The sequence below is a fragment of the Lactuca virosa genome, chromosome 3, assembly GCF_052849685.1.
Source record: "Lactuca virosa cultivar CGN04683 chromosome 3, Lactuca_virosa_CGN04683_v6, whole genome shotgun sequence".
In the NCBI taxonomy this organism is placed as follows: domain Eukaryota; kingdom Viridiplantae; phylum Streptophyta; class Magnoliopsida; order Asterales; family Asteraceae; genus Lactuca; species Lactuca virosa.
The window spans coordinates 352,450,282-352,476,407 of record NC_136428.1 but is presented as its reverse complement, the minus strand read 5'-3'; positions in this window follow the sequence as shown (position 1 = coordinate 352,476,407).

The window sequence follows — 26,126 nt, the reverse complement described above, 5'->3', positions numbered from 1 at the left end:
ACAGGTAGTGTCTCCAGATCTTCAGGGCAAACACAACTGCTCCTAATTCGAGATCGTTCGTGGTGTAGTTGTCCTCGTGTGTCTTCAGCTTCCTTGAGGCATAGGCGATGACCTTACCCCGTTGCATCAGAACACAACCGAGCCCCTGGTTGGAGGCATCGCAATATACTACAAAGTCTTCTTTCCCTTCGGGGAGGGATAGTATCGGTGCGGTGCATAAGGCTCGCTTCAGCGTTTGAAATGCCTTCTCTTGTTTCTCTTTCCAGTCAAAAGCCACACCTTTCTGGTTCAGTGTCGTAAGAGGTTTTGCAATTCGCAAGAAATTCTGTATGAATCTGCGATATTAGCCATCGAGGCCTAGAAATTGACGAATTTTTGTAGGAGTCTTCGGTGCTGACCAGTTATCGGTGGCTTTAATTTTGGAGGGGTCCACGTGGATTCCTTCTTCGCTAACCACGTGACCTAAGAATTCGACTCTGCGGATCCAAAATTCGCATTTAGAGAACTTCGCATAGAGCTTCTCCGATCGTAAGGTTCCTAGGACTTGTCGTAGATGATCGCTATGTTCCTCCTTACTTCGAGAATAGATAAGTATGTCATCGATGAAAACGATGACGAACTGATCCAAGTAAGGACGACATACCCTATTCATTAAGTCCATGAATACTGCGGGCGCATTAGTCAATCCGAATGGCATCACTACGAACTCGTAGTGTCTATAACGAGTTCGGAAGGCTGTCTTCGGAACATCCTCCTCCAACACTCGTAACTGGTGATACCCGGATCTCAGATCAATCTTGGAAAAGTAGCTCGCCCCTTGCAGCTGGTCGAATAAATCGTCTATGCGAGGAAGAGGGTAACAATTTTTGACCGTAAGCTTGTTGAGTTACCTATAATCAATGCACATACGAAATGATCCGTCTTTCTTCTTCACGAATAAGACCGGTCCTCCCCAGGGTGAGAAACTTGGTCTTATAAAGCCCTTGCTGAGCAGTTCGTTAAGTTGACCGGACAGTTCTTGCATTTCTGTAGGTGCTAGACGATAAGGCGATTTGGCTACGGGGGTAGCCCCTGGAACTAAGTCGATCCTGAATTCGACTTGACATTGGGGAGGTAAACCCTGTAGTTCTTCTAGAAAAACGTTGGGGAAGTCGCGTACTACAGGAAGGTCTTTTAGGTCTTTTGTTTTATGGCTCGTATCGACAACGTGCACCAGAAATGCACGATATTCCTTACGCAAGTACTTCTGGGCTTGAATACTTGAGATGATACGAAGGCTCGTACTGGGTTTGTCGCCGTAGATCAATAAGGTTTCTTTATTCGGTAGGTTTAGACCGACTGCTTTGTTAAAACATAGAATATCGGCGCGATAAAGACTCAACCAGTCCATGCCTACAATGACGTCGAAACTCTTGATAGCCACGGGTATGAGGTCAATTGGGAATGAACGATTATCTAGTGTGAGTGTACAACCTATGTAAATCTCGTTAGCACTCTCTATCTTCCCGTTAGACATTTCTACGACGAAGGTTTCTTTTAGTCTTTACGGTGCTTGATTAAGTAAGTGTTTAAATTTTTTGTTCACAAAGCTCCTTTCTGCCCCACTATCAAATAAGAAGCATGCATATGAGTTATTAAGGAGGAACGTACCTGTGACTACTGTGGGATCTTCCACTGCCTCATTGTGGCCGATAGCAAGTAGTCTCCCCGCTCCTCCCGCATTCCCAGCTTTAGGGCAGTTTCTTTTGAAGTGCCCTCTCTCGCCACAACCGTAGCAGGCCTGGCTCACTCCTGTACCAGGGACTTGGGTGATAGGTTTTGGTGGCGCCTTGCAAAACTGGACAGTATGGCCCTTCCGGTTACAGTTGGTGCAGTGCAATTCCCTGCAGGGGCCGTTGTGATGGAAATTGCACTTAGTGCACTTGGGTAGGTTCCCTGCATATGGCTTTGCTGGTATAGGGGCAACAGGAGTTGTGGCAGCATGGACAGCCACAACCTGTTGGTTCTTGGAAGAGGGTTGAGTTGATTTGCCCTTCTTTCGGTCCCAACACTTTCTCTTGTTCTCGGTCGCTTTGTTTGGTGTGGAGGCAGCCGTTATAGTTGTTGTTGGAGGAGAAGGAACCTCGTGATCGATAAGCCTTTGGGCCAATTCCTTGGCACTATCAAAGGTCGTAGGGTTCGATGCTAAAACGTTCCCTCGATACGGGGGTACCAAACCCCATATGTATCTCTCGACTTTCTTGCTTTCAGTGGGGACCATGTTGGGACATAGAGTCACTAGGTCGCTGAATCTGGCCATATAAGCCACTATGTCGAAACCCTTCATCTTGAGATTCCACAGTTCCTCTTCAAGTTTTTGAACTTCGCCCCTCGGGCAGTACTCCTTCGCCATTAGGTCCTTCAATGTCTCCCAGCCCATGGCATTGGCTGCTACCAGTGAGAGTGATTTGACATGGCCATTCCACCATGTCAGGGCCCTTTCTGTGAAGGTGCAAACAGCGAACTTTATCTTGCTTCCTTCAGGGCAAGAGTACATCTTAAAGATTGCCTCTGTTCTCTCGATCCATTGGGACAGCGCAATAATCTCTCCGGTTCCGTTGAAGTACGTTGGTTTGCAGCTGATGAAGTCTTTATAGGTACACTCCCGTGTACGTGGTTGGATTTCACCATGGCTAGAGTTGGTTCCCGTCCCAGCCCCACTAGCACCACCAGAATTTACTTGGGCCATGGCTGCGGTCACAGCTGCGGTCACAGCTGCCTGAAACACCACTGTATCGAACTGTGGAGGGGGTGTTGGTGGTGGAGTTTGATTTACATGCCTACCTCTGCTCGGACGCTTGCAAGGCGGCATCTTTTACTGAAAGTTGATAGAGATGATGATAGTAGTAAGAATCAATTGTAAGCTTATTGAGAGTGATTCATGGACTAAATCGCCATAGTCTAAACATCAGATAGAGACATGACGATAAAGTAGAGAAACACAAGAGTAAGGAATTTTCAATGGATTAGCTAACTGCCAATATTACTGGTATTAATGATGTAATTGAGTTCGGGAAAAATGACCTAACAGTAGGCCTTACATCAAACCATAAGGGAAAATGTTGACAGCTTAGAAATCTAGTTAAAGTACTTGTAAGGTAGGAATATTTTACAGACAAGTGTTACATAGGCACAGAAAAGAAAGGATATTCCTTAATCCAAAAGAAAAGACGAGTCGACATCTTCTACCGGCGACGGGTATCCCTTGGGCGAACCCTCAGATCTGCCAATTGACGAACTACTTCCTGAAGATGTCGCTCATGCGCCCTCTGACGCACTCGGAGTTCCATGACTTCGGCTCGGGATGCAGCCAGTTGTTACTGAAAGGCCTCGTTGGTTCTCCTAGTCCTTTCCATAGCCTCTTCGAGTTAGCGAATGCGGACCGTGTTAATTCCATAGTTGGCATCAACTTCCATGACTCGGTCGATGGCTGCTCGACTTTGCTCTACATTCCAAGCAATCATGCGGACCATAATAGGCAGGACTCAGTCAGCTGAGCCTCCCTCGCTTATGTTGTAAAAGCTTCGGTCTCTGTTGAAGGGTAAGGGATGACCCTGCTCATCACTCCAACTGTTCAAGGTTGTTGCCCACAAGGGAGTGGGGCCTTGAAATGCCGGTCGGGGGTTGAGGTTTGGGACTGGAGCCTCTTGGGGCAGGTTGTTGACTTCTGGTTCGGAGTCAGAACCATCTGAAAAAACTTCTGCGAGGTGATCATCCAAAGGGATTGGGTGATCATCTTCTGGCTCTTCTTTAAGCCATCCAGTCTTGCCTTGGTTTGGGAAGTATGTGTCACTAGGGAGATGGAAGCCCGCCATATTATCTACGCATGAAAAGGGGTATAAGAATCTTATAATAATAGCCGTACTAATCTAAGATAATTATAAGATGATCTTTACTAGTTACTTCAATACTCGCGTAGTGCATACCAATTATATGTAACCAAAACAGGATAGACCTTCGAATAAGTGACCCTAACTCTAAATCCACAACCAAACAAGGAACAGGAAATAAAGCAAAGGTCACAGATTCTATGTCTATAGCACCTTAGTCACATGTAACCTTAGCGTATCCACTTAGCAACTATTGCCCTACTAGTAAAGACCTTTTTATTTCTCAAATAAGTAAATATAGTAACACAAAATACTCCTATAGTACTTTAGGTTTATGTTCTGTTCTAATGTTCTTGTTATAGTAGTGTTGGTATGTTTTTAGACTTGTTGCAACACCACAACCATTCTTAGGCACATGCTAGTCACTCCTCGGAAAATATATTTGATCAGGCTATATCCTCCCAGGTTTGACTATATGTCTCTGAGCCTAATCGTGTTGTTCAACAATCGTAATACTTTTGTTCTGTCCTAATGACACTGATTTTAGTATGAATGCAGGTATGTATACTTAGTTAAATATTTTATTATTTAAAAGTATAAAGTCTTGGTCAGAGTATATTAATCCCGTTGCGTTTATAGTTTGTATATCTTTTATGGGTTGATATACTCGATTCACTATAAACAATGCTCTGATACCAATCTGTCACACCCCAAAACCGGAACGGCGGAAACGTTCTGGGGTGCAGGACGTCATGTACAGTATCATAACAATGCATCATAGTAAAGACAAGCAACAACATCCATTGCATTAATATAATAGTTAAGTACAAGTGTGTTCTTTTGTAAGATTAAATGACACCAAAAATGTACAATTAAAATGAAGACGAGTCTTGGATCAACTTCGTCCTTCAAAAGCTGCATTGGTATACCTGTCTTACTGGTTCCCTGAGAATACAAGTTATTTTGAAAGAGAGTATCAGCATAAAATGCTGGTGAATTCATAAGTATTTAGTGTCATTGCATGTATGAAAATTTTTGTAACAACGTAATGTAAGTGTTAGTGAAATGTTTGTAAAAGTTGCAATTGTTTGTACTTCTTAGAAAAACCTATATTTTCTACTGAAATGTAGTCTTCTACCAAGACCCGACTTTTGTATGCTTGTTCATTTGTAAAAGTATGAGTTTTCCCAAGTATGACTATCATTATCAAAATATAGTTTTCATTAACATTTATGTGAGAAGATCACAAAGTAAATGTGTTAGGAAAAATAATGTTTTACCTCAGCAATGACACTGCTGACTATAAGTGATAAAATACAGACTCCAGGTAGTATAAAATGTACAATACACCTCAGGGAGTCTTTTTGCCTTTAATCATTTATCGGTTAAATTAAAGGTTTGAATGTGAACTCGTATGTAACCATGCTGATCGACGACTGAATAATTGATGACCCTCCGGTGTCATATGTAGTGAGGTGACATTTTGTCACCCCTTGGCCTATCGGCTGGGACAGTAGCTAGCAGTCGGGGTGTGGGAGCGTCTGTCCCGTATAGATCTATACACATAATGCCCGCTCTCCCTCCAGGAGACTCTAGTTATAAAATGATACAACACGGTCTTGTTGTATCCAAAAATAGTATGTCACATTCTAGTTATCATATTTGTATGTTTGTATAGTATATCTTAGCGTAGTAATGTTCTCTCTCTGTACTAGTGTATAGTATGTTCTCTTATATAATGTATAGTATGTTCTCTTATGTAGTAACTAGTGTGTATTGTATTTTGTTATAGTATGTTTGCTGACTTGTAAATGTCCTGACTCTTGTATGCTTCGTTGTACTAGTAATGGTGAGTAGTAATCTCTTAAACTATACATATTATAGTTTACTAGTAATGTTGTTTGTATACCTTTGCTACCCAAAGGTATTGAACTGAAGTAAAAGCCTTTGTATCTAAACACATATACATGATATATAACTAAGGTTTCAACGACATTCGGACAAATAACAGGATACTCTAAGTCCACAACCAAACAAGGAACAGGAAATAAAGTGAGCTATCAGTCCTAAGCCCTTCAAATCTTACTTATATAAATATATCTGTATAGACATGAGTTTGACAATAATATAAGTTAAGAAGAGTTTTATAAAGGATTTAGCATATAAAAGAGTTTAAAATGTTTTGAAGTGTTTGAAATCCATAAGTTTGATAACAGTTTGAAAGTAATAGAAAATCTTTCTGTTTGTTCTAGTTATTAATCACATGTGATTAATATAATAACTAGAATGTTTCAACTTGTATTCCCCCTATAAAAGCATTTAAAATCATTTCAAAGGTTGATTAAGGGGTATGAACTTACCTGCAGTGAGTGGTTTGGATGGAAGTGCCGGATAGGATGCTAAGTGTCAAGTGAGGACTTGAGCACACACGGATCCTATTTAACATATAATGACACATATATGTATCTAATTAGTGTTTAAACAACTAATTAAGCAAGTAAGGGCACCTTATAACATGGAAAACACTTTGATTCAAGTGCTAGAAGTACAAAGGGTTGCACCTAAGGGTTGTAGGGCCTCACATTGGAGTTTATGGCCCAAGAGTAAACCCCCATGAGTTTACGGCCCATGGTGTTTACTGCCCATGGGTTTATGGCCCATGGTGTTTACGGCCGTAAACTCATGGTGTCTTGTACGATTTTGTCTGTTTTAAGGTCCTATGTTATTCCTTGAGGTGTTCTAGACTTAGTTTCAAGGCTTAGGAAGGTGTTGCTGCCACTTTGAACCACTTAAATAGAGTTTACGGCCAAGGGAGATTGCCTTGGCCATAAACACCCATATGGTCACGATTTTTCAGATGTTTAACAAGTGTTTCAAGTTTACAACATGTTAGGGATAGTGTACTTACGTAGTAGAAGCTTGAAAGGGTGGTTAGAGACCAAAAACACTAGTGTGTGTTGTTGGTGTTCTTGGTGTTCTTGGTGAAATGAAAAACACTTGAAGATCTACTCAAAAGAAGAGATTTCATGGATGAAATCCAGAGTGAATCAAAATTAACTCATATATATAAGGATTCACTTACATTTTTGAAGATTGGATGCAAAAGTCTCGAGATCCTTGGGAGAGAATTCGAGTTCTAGGTTTGGAAGAGTGAAAAGTGGCTGAAAAATGACTAAGGGCCATATATATACCATGGAGTTTACGGCCACCATGTGTTTACGACCGTAAACCCATGACCCTTGGCCGTAAACTCCTCTTTTAAGGTTTTAGGGCATGTTTTATGGGTTACAACTTCAATTGGCACTCCCATTCACTTATTCCTTGGATATACTAGGCTTGGAATGCTCAAATAGACTCTAAATAGTGTTAAAAGTTAGCAAGAACAAGTCTAGCTTTAATTGGATAGAATGGTTTGTACAAGATTGAAATTTCGGGTTGTCACATTCCAGCCTATGGACTTCGGTTCGAACACTTCTTTTGTAAGTAATTCTTACATCCTAGGTTGTTTCCTTAACTCCCTTGAGGTTATATTCACTAATTTTATGCCTATACATCACGTGAATTGGTACTTACTTGATTTTGTCCCGGGATCTAACTTGTGGAAACAATCAACCTATATCGAACATCCAAACGAATCACTCACTTAAGTTGAGTTCATACCCCTACAATTTACCTTTTTAAATGCTTTTAGGGGGGGGGGGGAATACAAGTATAACACATTTTATTGTGTTAACACCTACATGTGAAAACAAACGAACAAAGGATTTATTATGCTTATCAATGTTGTTAAAATCATTTCAAAAACTCTTTTAAACTATTTTAGATTGTTGTTTATTATCAAAATTGTATTCAGTTATATATTTATGTATAAGTATGCTTTAACGGACTTAGGACTATTACTAAACACCTTGACTCCTGTTCCTTGTTTGGTTGTGGGCTTAGGGTAGGATCACTAGTCCGACTGTCGGCTAAATCATAGTTATACTTGCTAAATCTATACATGAATATTAAACTCCATTTTCAAAGTACATACTTAACTCAGTTGCAAACATTAGTCAATTGAGTCTTTTCTACAAGTCATTTACAGTTCAAACAAATATACTAGTAAACTATAATAGGTATAGTTTATAGGATCAATACATACTATTTTCTAGAATAGATAAACATTACATGAGTCAATACATACATACTATTACTATTCATGACAAAGTGTACTATTCATTTACGAGAACAAAATGGAACTTACATACTATAACAAGAACAATATAACCAAAATTTGAGATACTATTTCATGGCATAGCAATGTACTTGTTATGTCACGTTTTGTAGCCAGAGTCTCCTGGACGGAGAGTGTGAGTTTGTGAATAGATCATCCCACACCTTGCTGCTAGCTACAGTGGGACCTATAGGTCTATGGGTGACAAATGTCATACCATTTTCGGCACCTTAATTAACCTAGTCAATCAAGCATGGTTATAACCTAATCACATTTAACCTTAATTAACCAGTTTGGTTACATGGTAGTTAATGCATCAGTAGTTTATTTTACACAATTCTATTGTAAACCTTTATTTTCCGTTACACTCACACAGTTATATTCTCTCATGAGAAATGCATACTATTTTTCTTGTAAAGATGGCTTTACAAATATGGAAAACTTATATTTTATACTATTTCAAGTACTAACATACATTTTACAAGAGAAAAAACACACAAAACAGTCGAGTCTTGGGTAGCAGACTACATTTCATTTTTAGAAGAAAATATAGGATTTTATGGGAAGTATACAAACGTTTTACTAAACAAACACAAACATTTTCATGAAACAAAGACAAACACTTGACATTAAATACTTATGAACTCGCCAACTTAAATGTTGATACTCTCTTTAAAAATAACTTGTATTCTCAGGGAACCAGTAGATAGGTACACTGGATCAGGTTTTTGAGAAGACGAAGCATGTTCAAGACTCGTCTTTTATATTTTGCTATATACATATTTGGTATCTTAGAACTATACTCAGAACACACATGTATTAAGTATTCTATTAATGCAATGGATGTTGTTGCTTGTGTAACGCCCTAGTTTTTCTCGGTACGTTTAGTTATTTTAATTTAATTATTCTTGTAACATTGGGTTAATTTATTTAACCAATGTCTGATTTTCTTATGTTATTGGACTCTTTTGATCATCTTGTAAACTCCTTTTATTGAAGTCCATGGGTTATGGGCCTATTTGCAAAATTCATCTAGTTAATAGTACTTAATGTGTTAATTGAGTCATTTGGAACACACACAAGAAAAACACTCTAAACCCTATTCACTCTCTCTCTCTCTCTCTCTCTCTCTCTCCCTCAAGCATAGGCGGATCCAAGGGGATCCCGGGGTAGCCCGGGATACCCCTCAATTTTTTTTCGATAGTGTAATTTTTGTTTACGATTTATTCAATTTTTCGTTATAATGTATATATATGTATCCCTTCAATTATAAACACAAACAAATAGTAGAGCTACTGGTTAAGGCGCTGCCTTATTGAAGTAAAGGTCTCAGGTTCAATTCTTGCTCCTTGCGTATTCTTTGTTTATTTTTGTTTTATTTTCCCAGCTATTCTATCCCACATCGCCAAACATATGTAAACTCAACCATTTTTATCTATTATATAAGCTTGTTATCCTCATACTTCATTTGATATCTACTTTGAATCCCACATCGATTCAAGTATCAAAATATACTTCAACTTCATGTTTATATAACAAGACTTGAGGTTAGCTAAAGATTCGATTAAGGTTTGGGTTTAGAAAACCGAAATTGAATCGGGGAAGCCCAAGTAACCCGGAAAATTTTTTTGGGTTACCTTAAAAATAAAATTGGGATACCCCTTTACTTTGATCCTGATTCCAAGGGGCTGTTGTTTGGAGCTTAATTCTTGTTCATTTCCAGCCTTGATTCGTATTGGTATGAACCTCCTTATCATTTCTTACAACTTGATTCATAACCTTGTTCTAGTTTTATGATTTCATCTTCACTTCTTCTCCTTCTTATTTGATTTGTATCTCTTTTGTTATTTGCAAAGAATTGTATGTTATACATCATCTCAAGATCCTATCTTCACCCCATATATGGTGGATGATGGATCTAGGTGATTACATGTTGCAAAAGATCATGGAAACCCTAAAAGGGAGAATGGTGATTTTATGTGCTTTATGTTCATTTTCATGTTGATTATTATTACAATCTTGTGGCAAAATGAAATCCTAATGATACCTAACCATTTTTAGTACCACCATGATCATGGGGACTAAATTGGGATGAGGAACACATCTTAAAATGTGTTTCAAAGGGAGAAGTATGGATAAGCCAAAAAGGAATCACGGGTGGCTACGATTCTGTTTTCCATCAGATCTGTGGTCATTTTGTAAAACTCATATATTGAGTTCTAGAACTCAAACGGCCCCCAAACCAGTTCCCAAAGTTCACAAATTGAGTTGGCTAACTTTCGTAAGCAGGCCAAACGCACTGATAAGGAATTTATCTATGGGAAAGAATGGCATCTTTGTTGATAGGTCTGATCCGGGTCTGTTCTGATATGTCATTTTGTTTTCATCATTTCTAAGGCTTGGAAAAGGATCCAGAGTGATTCCAAGTTTCTATATGTTCATTATATTATTAATTTAAGATCTGGAGCAGATGAGGTGTTGTTTCCAATTATAAATTGGTTATAATGGATCCACACTCCAGATCAGTGGGCAATCACCAGCTTTTACTAGTGTTGGGAGATGATTTTCATTCAATTCCAACTCTGAGACTTTCATTTGTATGTCCTTTACTTCTCTGAATTTTCGTTTGGACGAATTCTACTCACAAGTTGGGTAGAATTGGCCAACATCACTTGACTGTATTGTTGGAGACAGAAGTGATACACCATTTTGTAAAATTCATATTTAATTCATCTTTTGGAGTTAGAAGGAGTTCTTTATAGTTCTGGAATCCTGAACAATCATAGTTTCCTATAAAATTTTGTTAAATCTATGTTTCTGTTTTATATTTTGGAGTAAATCTGTTTTGAACAGCAGGTCTGTTTTAGAGACCTTGCTGTGATTACTCTTTTCTCAACTCATAGCTTCATTACTTCTCCTTTCTAACCTTTAGTCCTTCTTAGGTGAGGTTTTGAAGTTTGCTCAAGCTTGGTAGCATTATTTGATTGTTAGATATCCTTAGTACTCACTCAAGGTGAGTTCTGTCACACCGTTGTATTGATGTTTGCGTTTGCTAGTTAGCTCGTGTGTGATTATTTGAATTTATTATTAAGGCATGCTATATAACCATTGTTTTAATTCGTATATGTGCACTGTATGTAACTAATTATGGATATGGGGACACCACCAAAGGATACGGATTTACCGGTACGGTGGGTAGGTAATATCACCAACGTAATACTCATCATGAGGTGCGGTGATTAGGGCCAAATGATACGGGATCTTCCCGGTGCGGTTCAAACCTACAAGTCCTTCTTGTATTATAGGCATTGATTCGTTCTTTGCCCTTATCATATAATTATAAAAGGAAAATGGATTAGGGTTAGTAAATATGAATGTTAGTACAATGTCTGTGTTTGAATTCACTAAGCTTTGTGCTTACGGTTTCCCTTATAACTTTTCAGGTGTTAAGATTAAAGAGGCTAAGGCTTGACATGGAGCACCGAGACATCGCTACTAGTTATTTTTGTTGGAACCTTATTATTATTATTATTACTTCCGCACTTATTTTATATGATTATTAAGTTGATGGATTATGTTATGACTATTTCAGTTGTTTTAATTTAATTTAAGATGCATTTTAAAAGTTTAAAATTTTTTCAAAAAATTGGGTGTCACAGCTTGTTTTACTATTGTGCATTGTTATGATACTGTACATGATGTCCTCCGCCTCCGAATGTTTCCGCCATCTCGGTTTGGGGGTGTGACACAGTATCACAGATATTCCTACTGACCTACCAGACTAGCATATCAAAACTAGCATGCATATCAATTCCATACTCAACATATCAATGAATATCAGGTTATCAAACCAATGGACCGACCTTGGTGCCTTCGACCCGTAAGTACAATGAGAAAACTAACCTCACAACTGGACGGAACTGATGAGGCCTGACGCCGAACTCTCAGCTCTCTACACAACACCTATATCCACCAAGTGACCAATTCCATCAAAATCCCAAATGTCACACCCCGAACCAGACGACGGAAACTTCTGGGGGCTCGTGTGTGACTTCATCTTTGTAGTATCATCACAGAGTATATAATTGAAACATAACATCATCATCATCACACATGTAATATAACAACATTCTTAGTTTACATTGAGTATTGTAATTAAATATTACATGGCAAAATAGTTAAAGTATGATGAAACAAAATATATCAAAAGATCCATTAGTTCGATCCGCCCAACCTGCTCAACGGTTTCCTGAGAATACAAGTTAATTTAAAAAGGTCAACATAAAGATGTTGGTGAGTTCATAAGCATGTTTGAGAAAAAGATTTGTAAAACTTTTTGTAACCACCAAAAAATGCTATATTTTCTGAAAACAGTTTTGTATGTTTGTGTCCGATCTTGTATTAATGCATGTGTGTTAATGTTTACTAGAATGCAGCAAAGAGAATAAAGAGAATGAAAAGAGAATGTAAAGAGAATCCCCCCAGACAACCCTATGTTGTCTGTAAAAGAGAACGTTGGTATACCAACCCCCGAGGTTGAGTATCGGCGCTAGTATGTTCCCGAGTAATCCAATTAGAAATGAGAATGGTCTCCCGTAAATTTATAATGTTAATTCCTCTAAGTGAGTCTCTATAACCATACTAGATAATGACAATTTCGCCTATCATGGCGTTGTTGGACGCCGATGGAATAGAATAAGGTTTTCGTCACCCTAGACTGGTTTAGTCTAACTGTAGCGAACAGCTCAGGTGTGGGGTGTCATCCCCGTATAGATCTATACACAAATCCCTGCTCTCCCTCCAAGAGACTCTGGTTATAACTATAGGCTACGATCGTACACTCAATAGGTGTCAACCGACACGTCTCACTAGATCCTTAATCGAAATTTACTCGAAGAGAAACATATAAAGCACACTCTAGGCCCAATGAAATATGTAAGTGAACAACTAAGGCTCACTAAACATGTAAGTCATTTCAAGGCTCGAAAGGAATGAGATTATATAACATGGGCCCAAAATATATGTAAAAGGACAACTAAGGCTCATTTAACATGTGTGTTATTTACAGGCCCAAATAGCATGCAAGGAGTATCCAAGGTCCGTTGAGCATGTTAGTGGGTCAATAAAGCCCAACAAACATATAAAGAGTATTCAGGACCTATCAAGCATATAAATGGGTCACTAAGGCCCAATAACATGAGACTGGCAAAATTAACCCGTTTGTTATTTTATTGTTTGTTTTAGTTCAATTATTTACCAAAACGACATAAAAGGCCCACCTTTTGTAAAAATAACATTCATGGCCCATTAAGCCAGAAATTTACAATTAAGGCCCATTTTTGCTAAAAATAACATTTTAGGCCCCTTTTTAGAACAAAACTTGCATTTAAGGCTAGTTTTTGTAAAAATAACATTTTTAACTCACCTTTGTCAAAAATATCATTTTTGGCTTATTTTTTTAAAAATGTGCACTTTCGGCCCATTATAGATAATTTCATCTTTTTGGCCCAAATTTTAATAATTTCACATCTTTAATCTCTTTTATCAAAAATTTACATTTTTGGCACAACTTTGTTGAAAATGACATTTAAGCCCACAAAAGTCCAAAAAGTTACAAAATTTGGCCCAAAGCTGTGAGAAGCCCAAATAAGGCCCATTTATGAAATTTTTTACATTTTTAGTCCTTGTAAGGTCACAAATGTCGAAATTAACCATGTTTAGCATATAAAATCCTTTTTGAACCCCTACTAACCGTGAGTTACATAAATAACTAATTTTTTTTTGTCATTTTGTCACTTTTAGCCCCTTTTATGAAGTTTTTCTTAGCTTTAAGTAACTTGTATGTATTTTAAAACCTTTTTCTTGTAAGATAAGTTAAAATGAGTGTTATGTTATACCAATAGCATCATCTTTTAGTAGATCATTAAGTAGATCTTTAAGTTCATGAAGTTTACAACACATAACCACATATATAACTAGAAAACCACACAAAATCATGCATACACACATAGATCTTCACAAAACAACTTGTATTCTCCGCCAAAACAAAGTAAAAATCGAAAATAGGGGGTATGAACTCACATTTCTTTGAAGCTTTCGGTTTTTGGTGAGGAAATGAGAAGATCTCAGCCCTAGATGTTTCCTTGAAGAGATTTTCGAGATCTATGAAGTTCTAAGAGCATGGATCATGAAATGATGTGGGTTAAGAAGAGATTTTTAGTGTAAACTTGAAGTTAAACCGTAGATTTAAACAAGAACTTACCAAGAGTGATGACCTTTGATGAAGAGTTCTTGATCTTTCACAAGACACGCTCGAAATTTTGAAGATAAGATGAGTGAATTTTTAATGTTCTAGAGAGATTTTTGGTGGAGTTGAAATGAAAGAAGATGAGAGTGGTGAGACACTCTTTGGCCGAGAGTTAAGAAGAAGAGAGAAGAATGAGAGAAATGTTGAAATGATGTCGCATGGGTGTGTGTGATTGTCTTGATATTTGTTGTGTTTAAGCATGGAAGCCCAGCATACAAAGATTAGGTGACAATTAGTTTGTCATCTTTTTATTTTTTTATTATTATTTTTTATATTGGGCCAAGAATGAGATAGGGTGAGAAGAAATGTAGGGCTAGAATTGAATATACATGAAACTACAAGGTCTAAGGTGGAAGTTTTCGGCCCATTGGGCCCTCTTAGGGGTTTATGGCCCAAAAGAGTGAACATAATGGGTTTTAGGCCCATTTAGGTTCAAGAAAACATTTATGGCCCATAAAAATTAAGTGAGTCATTTTAGGCCCAACATGGCCCAAAATACTTTATATTAATGAATGTGGGTCCAATTAGAGCCCAAATAGAGTTCCTTGGCCCAACATACCCAACTTGAAAGTTTATTGGCCCATTAGGCCAAATAAGAGGATCTTAGTCCATAATAAATTTGAACTGGGATTTTTAGGGTTTCAGACCCATAGTTAAGTATATGAGATGTATTGTATTAGGTTTTGAACATCACTCAGGAGTTTTGATTCAAATGGATGATTTTGATTGAGCATAGACTATGATATTTACAAGTATTGCAATAGTTGATGTTTACATGAGAACAAAATTTCCTAGCTAAAATGCTAGTTGTGACATCATCCCCCTGTTAGAGGGAATTTCGTCTCGAAATTCTTTTGAAAGGTAGGATCATGAACGAGAGAATAAGTGAGGGTACTTCAGCTTCATCTGGTCTTCGCGTTCCCATGTGAATTCCGATCCACGCTTAGGGTTCCATCGAACCTTCACAATCGAAATACGACTCTGTTTCGTACGCTTCACTTCCCTATCCATTATCTCGACCGGTTCTTCGACGAACAGGAGATTCTCATTTATTTCAATCTCTTCTAGGGGAATGACAAGGGTTCCATCTGATAAGCACTTTTTCTAGGGGAATGACAAGGGATTTGTAGGGGAATGCAGCTTATAAGCCACCGGACCAATTCGAGCAAGAATCTCGAATGGCGCGATATATAATGGATTTAGTTTCCTCGTTTCCCAAAACGGATCATCCCTTTCCTGGGAAAGACCTTTAATAGTACCCGATCTCTGACTTGGAATTCCAGAGGTTTTCGTCGTTTGTCAGCATAACTCCTTTGTCGGTCACGCGATGCTTGGAGTTGGGCTTTGATTTGGTTTATCTTCTATGTAGTTTCTCGAATGATTTATGGTTCTGTAAGAGTGCTACTCGGTGATTGCCCTTTTGCCAGTTGGGTGTCACCCACCTCAGCCCAGCAAAGAGGCGATCTGCATTTGCGACCATATAAGGCCTCAAAATGAGCAACCCTTATACTTGTGTGATAGTTGTTGTTGTACGAGAATTCAATCAAGGGCAAGTGGGTATCCCATGACTTGCCGAAATCGATCACACAGGCTCGGAGCATGTCCTTGAGTGTTTGTATGGTCCGCTCGCTCTGGCCATCGGTTTGAGGATGATGGGCAGTGCTCATGTCTAGTTGCGTTCCCATAGCCTTCTAGAGTGACTGTCAAAACCGTGAAGTAAATCTACTATCACGAGCCGAGATAATAGATATTGGCACTCCATGAATTCTCACAATCTCTTTGATATAGATTTTGGTTAGTCTTTCCATCTTGTACGATTCTTTTATTGGCAGGAAATGAGCGGATTTAGTTAACCTATTGACAATCACCTAGATGGCATCAATTCCATCTTCCGTCTTAGGTAATTTGGTTACGAAGTCCATAGTAATCCTTTCCCATTTCCACTCGGGTATTACTGGTTGTTGTAATAGTCCCGAGGGCTTTGGATACTCCACTTTCACCATGGCACAAGTGAGACACTTGCCCACGTAAGTGGCGATCTCTGCCTTCATATTTGGCCACCAATAATGTTGCTTAATATCTAGGTACATCTTGTCCGAACCTGGATGGATGGAATATCGCGTTTTATGAGCTTCGTTCATGACTATCTCTCTGAATCCTCCAAGTTTAGGGACCCAGATTCTATTCATGAAGTAGTAAATTTCGCCCTCCCTGGCTTCAAAGTTTTTATCCATCCCACATAGTGTTTCATTCGTGATGTTCTCCGGCTTCAATGTCACACCCTAAAACCGAGAACGGCGGAATACGTTCTGGGGTGGAGGACGTCATGTACAGTATCATAACAATGCATAATAGTAAAGACAAGCAACAACATCCATTGCGTTAATACAATAATTGTAATATAAGCGTGTTCTGTATAGTTTGTAAGACACCAAAAGTATAATCAAAATAAAAGATGGGTCTGGTATGTGCTCCATCTTCTCAAAAGCTACATCTGTACCTGTCTACTGATGACCTGAGAATACAAGTTATTTTGAAAGAGTTTATCAGCATAAAGCTAGTGAGTTCATAAGTATTTAGTGTCATTGCTTGTATAAAAATGTTTACATCAATGTAGTATAATAACTGATTTCAATGTTGAAAATAGTATGCTCCCTAGAAAACCCTATGTTTTCCAGTGAAAGTAGTCTTCTACCAAGACTCGGTTGTTTGCATGTTTGACCCTTTGAAAATGTAAAAGTTTTTCCCAGTGAAACTATCGGTATGAAAATATAGTTTTAGGCCTCATTCATGTTTGACACGTGGCTTCGCATGACTCACCATTTCGGACACGTGGCACATGCGAGGCGAGGGTGACGTGGCAACTCGTGACTATGAGAATTTTCTCGGTTTTTGTGCAAAAACTTCTAAAATCCATAACTTTCGCATACGAGCTCCGTTTTTTACGTTCTTTATATGCACGCGTAGGTAGAATTACGCTCTACAACTTCCGTTTAGACTTCGTCGGCTAATTTTGAATTCAATTTTTATATTATTATTTTTAACAGACCGAGACAGGAAATCCGTTAAAAATTCATAACTTCTTCATCCGACGTCCGTTTTCGTCAGACTTTTTACCGTTGTGCTACTATTTACGAGACCTTCGATTCTCGTTTAGGTCGTGTCGGCTAAAAATCACTCGATCTAAAATTCGAGTTTTTAGTTGTCTACTGCTAAACTGAAACTTTGAAAAATCATAACTTGCTCATACGAAGTCAGATTTAGGCGTTCTTTTTATCGAACTTCTCGATTTAACGAACACTACGATTTTCGTTTAGATCACTAAGGCTAAAAAGTAGTTTATCGAAAACTCACTTTTTACGACATTCAACACCGAGCCGGTTTTGTGGTGAAACTTCGACAGGTCATAACTTCTTCGTTATAACTCGGATTTCGGCATTCTTTATATATCTGTAATCCTTGTCACGACCCCTATAACTTTCTTAATAGATATCGGCTTTATCTAAAATTTAATTTTGACGCTCATTTTTATTCTTAATTAATTAACTCCTAGTAATTAAGCATAAAACACATAAAACACATAAAATTCACATAATTCCTTTTTCATTTCTTCAAAATGAGTTACAAAGGTTAACCTAGACTATCACCTTAATATTAATGCCTAGGCTAGAAACACGAGTGTTATCGATAGCGTGTATTGACTCATAACTGAACTGACTCTAGTAGTGTCATTGTAGTAGTAGTAATGAGTAGTAACTCTTAACTATACCTATTATCATTAAATAGTAATGGTAATATGCATGCCTTTGTTACACAAAGGTACTGAACTGAAGTGAAGACTTTTATATCCAACACAAATATATATGATATATAACTAAGAATTCAACGACAGTCGGACTATAAAAGAATCCCCTAAGTCCACAACCAAACAAGGAACAGGAGATAAGGTGAGCTATCAGTCCTAAGTCCTTCAAGTCTTACTTATATAAATATATTGGTGTAGACATGGTTTTGAAAGTATTGCAAGTTTAAAAGAGTAGAAAACAGTTTTAACATTTAAAATGTTTATTAAAAGGTTTGAAACACTTTGAAAATCCAAGGTTAATAGAAATCTAAAAGCAGTAGAAAATCTTGTAGTCTGTTCTAGTTATTAATCACATGATTGATACAATAACCATAACAGTTCAACTTGTATCCCCCCCCCCCATAAAAGCATTTAAAATCATTTAAAAGGTTGATTTAGGGGTATGAACTCACCTGAAATGAGTGTTGAGAATGTAAGATCGGAAAAATGACGCTAAGTGTCGAGTGAAGTCTTGAGCACACGTACAGATCCTATTTAGCATATAATGACATGTATACGTGTAATATTAGCGCATATTCAACTAATCAAGAAGGATAACACTCATGTAGTCTAGGAAACACCCCTATGGAAGTGTTACAATCACAAATGATTGCATAAAAAGGAGTGTATTTTCACAAAATGGAGCTTTCGGTCCAAGTGATGGGTTCCTAGGAGCTTTCGGTCTTAATGGCATTCTCGGTCCAAAAAGGTTTTCGGTCCAAAGGGTTCTCAGTCCGAAGGGGTTCTCGGTCCAAGAGGTTTTCGGTCCGAAGGGTTTTCGGTCCAAGAGGTTCTCGGTCCGAAGGGTTTTCGGTTGAGACCGAAAACTCAGGATCTTCGGTGCATAGGGTGTTTTTCGAGTGCTTTCAAACATGCAAAGGGTTTCTAAGCTTTATCTGGAGTATTAAGTGAGTTTTGAGGTCAAAAAGGGACCTTTCTTTAGGGGTTTTCGGTTTAAGGAGATGCACTAAACCGAAAACTCCTTTTGTTCTTGGAAAAGACGATTTCAAGGCTTCAAAATCAAGTATCCTTACTAGATAACAGTATAGGAGATAGATACTTACAATATGGAAGCAAATAAGGGTGTTTTCGGCCACACACACTAGTGTGTGTTCTTGGTGTTCTTGAAGAACACTTGAAGATCTAAGAAAAAGAGAAGATTTCATGGATGAAATCATGTATAACTACTAGATGAAGTGTTGTATCAACAAATCAAGAGAAGAAACACTTACATTTTTGGAAGATTTGGAAGAAGCTCTTATGATACTTGAGAGAAAAAGGTGGGTGTTCTTTGAGTTTGGAAGTAACAAATGAGGGAAGGAGGTGTAGACTCATGCCTCATGCATGAGTCCTGGGTCAAAGTGGGGTCCTCGGCCCCACCCCTCTTGTTTGGCCGCAACACCCTATTAAGGTGTTTAATTGTTCCCAAACAATCCTAGAAAAATTTACTTCCTTTCGTTTATTCTCTCGAAAAATAAATATTTAAGAATACCCAAACGAACTTTAAACCGAGCAAAAATTTAGCTGAAATGAATTTGACTTTTAATTGAAGTGTTTGACTGTAGAGATTATACAGATGAAAATTTCGGGTTGTCACATCATCCCCCCGTTAGAGGGAATTTCGTCCCGAAATTAGAGTTCAAGCAACTATGTTATTACAAAATAACTAAGTAGAAAGATGAGGATATTTAAGTTTCATTTGATCCTCGCGCTCCCAAGTAAATTCAGGTCCTCGCTTAGCGTTCCAGCGAACCTTCACTATCGGGATACGGCTTGGTTTCGTTCGTTTGACCTCTCGGTCCATAATCTCTAAAGGTTCTTCCACGAAGTTGAGGCTCTTGTTAATCTCGATTTCGTCGTGTGGGTTTTACAAGAGTCTCGTCGGATGGGCACTTTTTCAAGTTCGAGACGTGGAAGGTAGGATGCACGTTACTGAGTTCGTGAGGTAGATTGAGTTTGTAAGCTACGGGGCCGATTCTGGCGAGAATTTCGAAAGGCCCTATGTATCTTGGATTCAGCTTTCCACGCTTTCCGAAGCGTATCAAGCCTTTCCAAGGTGATACTTTCAAAAGGACTCGGTCTCCCACCTGGAACTCTAAAGGTTTCCTTCGTTTGTCTGCGTAGCTTTTCTGTCGGTCTCTAGAGGCTTTCAATCGTTCACGAATCTGAACGATCTTCTCTGTCGTTTCCCGAATGATCTCCGGACCCGTGATCAGCTGTCAGGAACTCGTCCTTAAGCTAATTGAGTGTCACCCACCTCAGCCCATCACAGAGGGGATCTGCACTTTCGGCCATAGAGGGCTTCAAATGGAGCAGCCTTGATGCTCGTGTGATAAATGTTGTTGTATGAGAATTCGACGAGGGGTAAGTGGGTATCCCATGCCTTACCAAAGTCGATCACACAGGCTTGCAGCATATCCTCCAGAGTTTGGATCGGTCTGTGGATGGTAGGCTGTACTCATGTCCAGCCTCGTTCCAAGGGAGCTTTGTAATGACTGCCAGAACCTCGAAGTGAATCTGCTATCTGTATCGGAGATAATAGATATAGGGACACCATGCAGTCGTACGATCTCCCTAATGTATGTTCTCGTGAGCTTCTCCATTTTGTCGGTTTATTTGATGGGTAGGAAGTGTGTGGACTTGGTCAATCTGTCAACGATGACCCATATGGTATCAAGTCCACTCGTTGTCTTGGGTAACTTGGTTATGAAGTCCATAGTGATCCGCTCCCACTTCCACTCAGGTATCTCCGGTTGTTGGAGTAGACCTGACGGTTTCTGGTATTCGACCTTGACCTTCACGCAAGTAAGGCATTTACTTACAAAGGTAGCAATCTCCGCTTTCATGTTAGGCCACCAGTATGACTTCTTGAGATCCAGATATATCTTATCTGAACCTGGGTGGACGGAATATCGAGTGTTGTGCGCTTCCTTCATGACCAAGTCTCTGAAGCCACCGTGCTTCGGTGTCCAGATCCGGTCCATGAGATATAAGGCTCTGTCACCCTTGGCTTCCAGGTTCTTATCCATTCCTCACAGGGATTCTCCCGCTACATTTTCAGGTTTCAAAGCTTCTAGTTGAGCTCCTTTAATTTGTGCGGATAGATGCAAATGGATAGTCATTGTTAGTGACTTTACTCTTCGACCAGAATATTCTTTCCGACTTAGGGTGTCTGCTACTACGTTGGCTTTACCCGGATGATAACGAATTTCGCATTCGTAGTCATTGAGTAGCTCGACCCACCGTCGTTGCCTCATGTTGAGCTCCTTCTGGTTGAATATGTGTTGGAGGCTTTTGTGGTCTGTAAAGATAGTGCTCTTAGTACCGTACAGATAGTGTCTCCAGATTTTTAGGGCGAACACAACCGCTCCTAATTCGAGGCCATGTGTGGTGTAGTTCACCTCGTGTGTCTTCAGCTGTCTTGAGGCGTAGGCGATGACCTTACCTCGTTGCATCAGAACACAGCTGAGTCCTTGATTGGATGCATCGCACTATACCACAAAGTCGTCTATCCCTTCGTGGAGGGATAGTATCGGTGCAGTGCATAAGGCTCGTTTCAGGGTTTGGAATGCCTTCTCTTGTTTCTCTTCCCAGTCAAAGGCCACGCCTTTTTGGGTCAATGTTGTAAGGGGTTTCGCGATCCGAGAGAAGTTTTGAATGAACCTGCGGTAGTACCCAGCGAGGCCTAGAAATTGGCGAATTTCTGTAGGCGTTTTTGGCGCTGACCAGTTCTCAATAGCTTTGATCTTGGATGGGTCCACGTGGATTCCTTCTTCGCTAAACACGTGTCCTAAGAATTCGACTCTTCGGATCCAAAATTCGCAAGTAGAGAACTTCGCGTATAGCTTCTCCGATCGTAGGGTTTCCAGGACTTGTCGTAGATGATCGCTATGCTCCTCCTTACTTCGAGAGTAGATAAGTATATCATCAATGAAGACGATGACGAACTGATCCAAGTAAGGACGACATACTCTATTCATCAAGTCCATGAATACTGCGGGCGCATTGGTTAGTCCGAACGGCATCACTACGAACTCGAAGTGTCCGTAACGAGTTCGGAAGGCTGATTTCGGAACATCCACCTCAAGTACTCGTAACTGGTGATACCCGGACCTTATATCGATTTTGGAAAAGTAACTCGCCCCTTGGAGTTGGTCAAATAAATCGCCTATACGAGGAAGGGGGTAACGATTTTTGACCGTCAGCTTGTTGAGTTCCCTGTAATCGATGCACATACGGAACGATCTATCTTTCTTCTTTACGAACAAGACCGGTGCTCCCCAGGGTGAGAAGCTTGGTCTTATAAACCCCTTGCTGAGCAGTTCGTTAAGTTGACCGGACAGTTCTTGCATCTCAACAGGCGCTAGACGATAGGGCGATTTGGCTACGGGGGTAGCTCCTGGGACTAAGTCGATTCGGAACTCGACTTGTCGTTGGGGAGGTAAACCCGGTAGTTCTTCCGGAAATATGTCGGGGAAGTCGCGTACTACGGGGAAGTCTTTTAGATCTTTCGTTTTCTGGCTCGTATCGACGAGTGTGCAAGGAACGAGCGATATTCCTTACGCAAATATTTCTGGGCTTGAATACTTGAGATGATACGAACACTCGTATTGGGTTTGTCTCTGTAGATTAATAAGGTTTCGTTATTTGGTAGGTTCAGACAGATTGCTTTGTCGAAACACAGAATATCGGTACGATGGAGACTCAACGAGTCCATGCCTATGATGACATCGAAGCTCTTGATTGCTACTGGTATGAGGTCGATAGGAAATGAGTGATTATCTAGTGTGAGTGTACAACCTATGTAGATCTCGTTAGAACTTTCTGTCTTTCCGTTATCCATTTCTACGACGAAGGTTTCTTTTAGTGGTTGTGGTGATTGTTTAAGTAAGTGTTTAAAGTTCTGGTTTACGAAACTCCTCTCTGCCCACTATCAAATAGGATACAAGCATAAGAGTTATCGAGAAGGAACGTACCCGTGACTACTGTGGGATCTGCTACTGCTTCATTGTGGCCAATAGCAAGTAGTATGCCTGCTCCTCCCGCGTTCCCAGCCTTTGGACAGTTTCTTTTGAAATGTCCTACCTCGTCACAGCCGTAGCAGGCCTAGCTTACTCCTGAACTGGGAACCTGGGAAATAGGTTTGGGTGGTGTTCGGCAAAACCGGGCGTATGACCCTTCCGTTCACAGTTAGTGTAGTGCATTTCCCGGCAGGGGCCGTTATGATGGAAAGAGCACTTGGTGCACTTGGGTAGACTCCCTGCATATGTTTTGGCTGGTGTAGGGGCAGCAGGAGTATTGACAGCATGGACAGCCACCGTTTGTTGGTTCTTTGAAGAGGATTGGGCTGATTTACCCTTCTTTCGGTCCCACCGCTTCCTTTTGTTATCGGATGTCTTGGTCGGTGCAGTGGCAACCGTTGTGGTTGCTGATGGGGTGTAAGGAACTTCATGATCAATCAACCTTTGGGCCAATTCCTTGGCACTGTCAAAGGTCGTAGGGTGTGATGCTAGAACGTTCCCTCGATACGGGGGCACTAAACCCCAGATGTATCGTTCAATTTTCTTGCCCTCAGTGGGGACCATGTTAGGATATAGCGTCACCAGGTCGCAGAACCTGGTTGTATAGGCCACTATGTCGGTGCCTTTCATCTTGAGGTTCCAGAGTTCCTCCTCGAGTTTCTGAATTTTTCCCCTAGGACAGTAATCCCTTGTCAGCAGGTCCTTCAGTGTGTCCCATCCCATGGCGTTGGCTGTTACTAAAGAGAGTGATTTGACATGGCCATTCCACCACGTCAAGGCCCTTTCCGTGAAGGTGCAAGCTGCGAACTTTATCTTGCTCTCCTCGGGGCACGAGCACATCTCGAAGATGGCTTCAGTTCTTTCGATTCATTGGGACAGTGCAATGATCCCCCCGGCCCCATTGTAGAATGTTGGTTTGCAGCTCATGAAATCCTTATAGGTACACCCCTGTGTACGTGGGTGGATTTCACCATTTCTAGAGTTGGTGCCCATTCCGGCTCCACTTGCGTCACTAGAATTTACTTGGGCCATAGTTGCGGTCACAGCTGCAGTTACAGTTGCCTGAAACATCACCGCATCGAACTGCGGAGGGGGAGGTGGTGGTGGTGGAGTTTGATTAATAGGCGTGCGTCTGGTCGGACGCTTGCGGGGAGGCATCTTTTACTGAAAATTTAAAAGATGATGACAACAGTGAGAATCAATTGTAATTATGATGAGAGTGTTTTTATGGACTGAATCGCCATAGTCTAACTGTCAGATGGAGTCATAACAAAATAGAGTAGGGAAACATAAAAGTATAGACTTTCCCATATAGTAATCAACTGCCAATGTTACTGGCATTAATGATGTAAAATGAGTTCGGGAAAATGACCTAACATTAGCTCTTACATCAAACCATAAGGGAAAATATTGGCAGTTTAGAAGCCTAGTTAGAGTATTTTCAAAGTTAGGAATGTTTACAGACAAGTGCTCTACCGAGCATAGAAAAGAAAAGGCTATTGCTTAATCAAAAGAGAAGGATGAGTTGACATCTCCTACTGGCGACGGGTATCCCTTGGGTGAACCCTAAGATCAGCCAGTTGGCGTACAACTTCCTGTAGATGTCGCTCATGCGCCCTCTGACGCACTCGGAGTTCCATGACTTCAGCTCGGGATGCAGCCAGCTATTGCTGCAGAGCCTCATTGGTCCTCCTAGTCCTATCCATAGCTCCTTCGAGTTGGCGGATACGGACCGTGTTAAGGTTAGATTTGGCGTCATTTTCCACAACTCTGCCGATGGCTGCATGACTTTGTTCGCCGTTCCTATCAATCCTACGGACCATGATGGGCAAGACTCGGTCAGCTGAACCTCCCTCGCTTATGTTGTAAAAGCTTCGGTCTCCGTTGAAAGGTAAAGGTTGACCCTGTTCATCACTCCATCGATTCAAGGTGGTTGCCCACATGGGAGTGGGACCTTGAAATGCCGGACGGGGGTTGGGGTTTGGAGCTACTGGGGGTAGGTTGTTGACTTCTGGTTCGGAGTCGGAGCTATCCGAAAAGCCTTCTGCACGGTGATCATCCAAAGGGATCGGGTGATCATCTTCTGGCTCCTCATCCAGCCATCCTCCAATGCCTTGGTTTGGATAGTACGGATCGCCAGGGAGATGAAAGCCAGCCATGCTATCTATGCGAGGAATGCGGAAAGAATAGTTAATAGGCGTACTAATCTAAGATACTTATAAGATGATCGTTATTAGTTGATCCAATACTTGCATAGTGCATACCAATTACATGCAAATGAAACAGGATAGACCTTCGAATAAGTGACCCTAACTCTAAATCCACAACCAAACAAGGAACAGGAAGTAAAGCAAAGATCGCAGATTCTAAGTCTATAGCGCCTTAGTCACATGTAACCGCAGAGTATCCACTTAGCAACTATTGTCCTACTAGTAACGACCTTTTTAGTTCTCACATATGTAATTCATAGTAATGCAGAATACTCCTATAGTATTCTTGTTATAATGTTCTTGTAGTAGGGTGGGTAAGTTTTTAGACTTGTTGCAACACCACAACCATTCTTAGGCACATGCTAATCACTCCTAGGAAAATGTAGTTGATCAGGCTACATCCACCCAGATTTGACTATATGTCTCTAAGCCTAATTATGTTGTTCAACAATCTTAATACTTTTGTTCTGTTCTAGTATGATACTGACCCTTTGTATGAATGGATGTATATATATACTTAGTTAAATATTTTATTATTTAAAATTATATATTCTTGGTCAGAGTGTTTTAATCCCGTTGTGTTTATAGTTCGTATATATTTTATGGGTTGATATACTTGATTCACTATAAACAATGCTCTGATACCAATCTGTCAGACC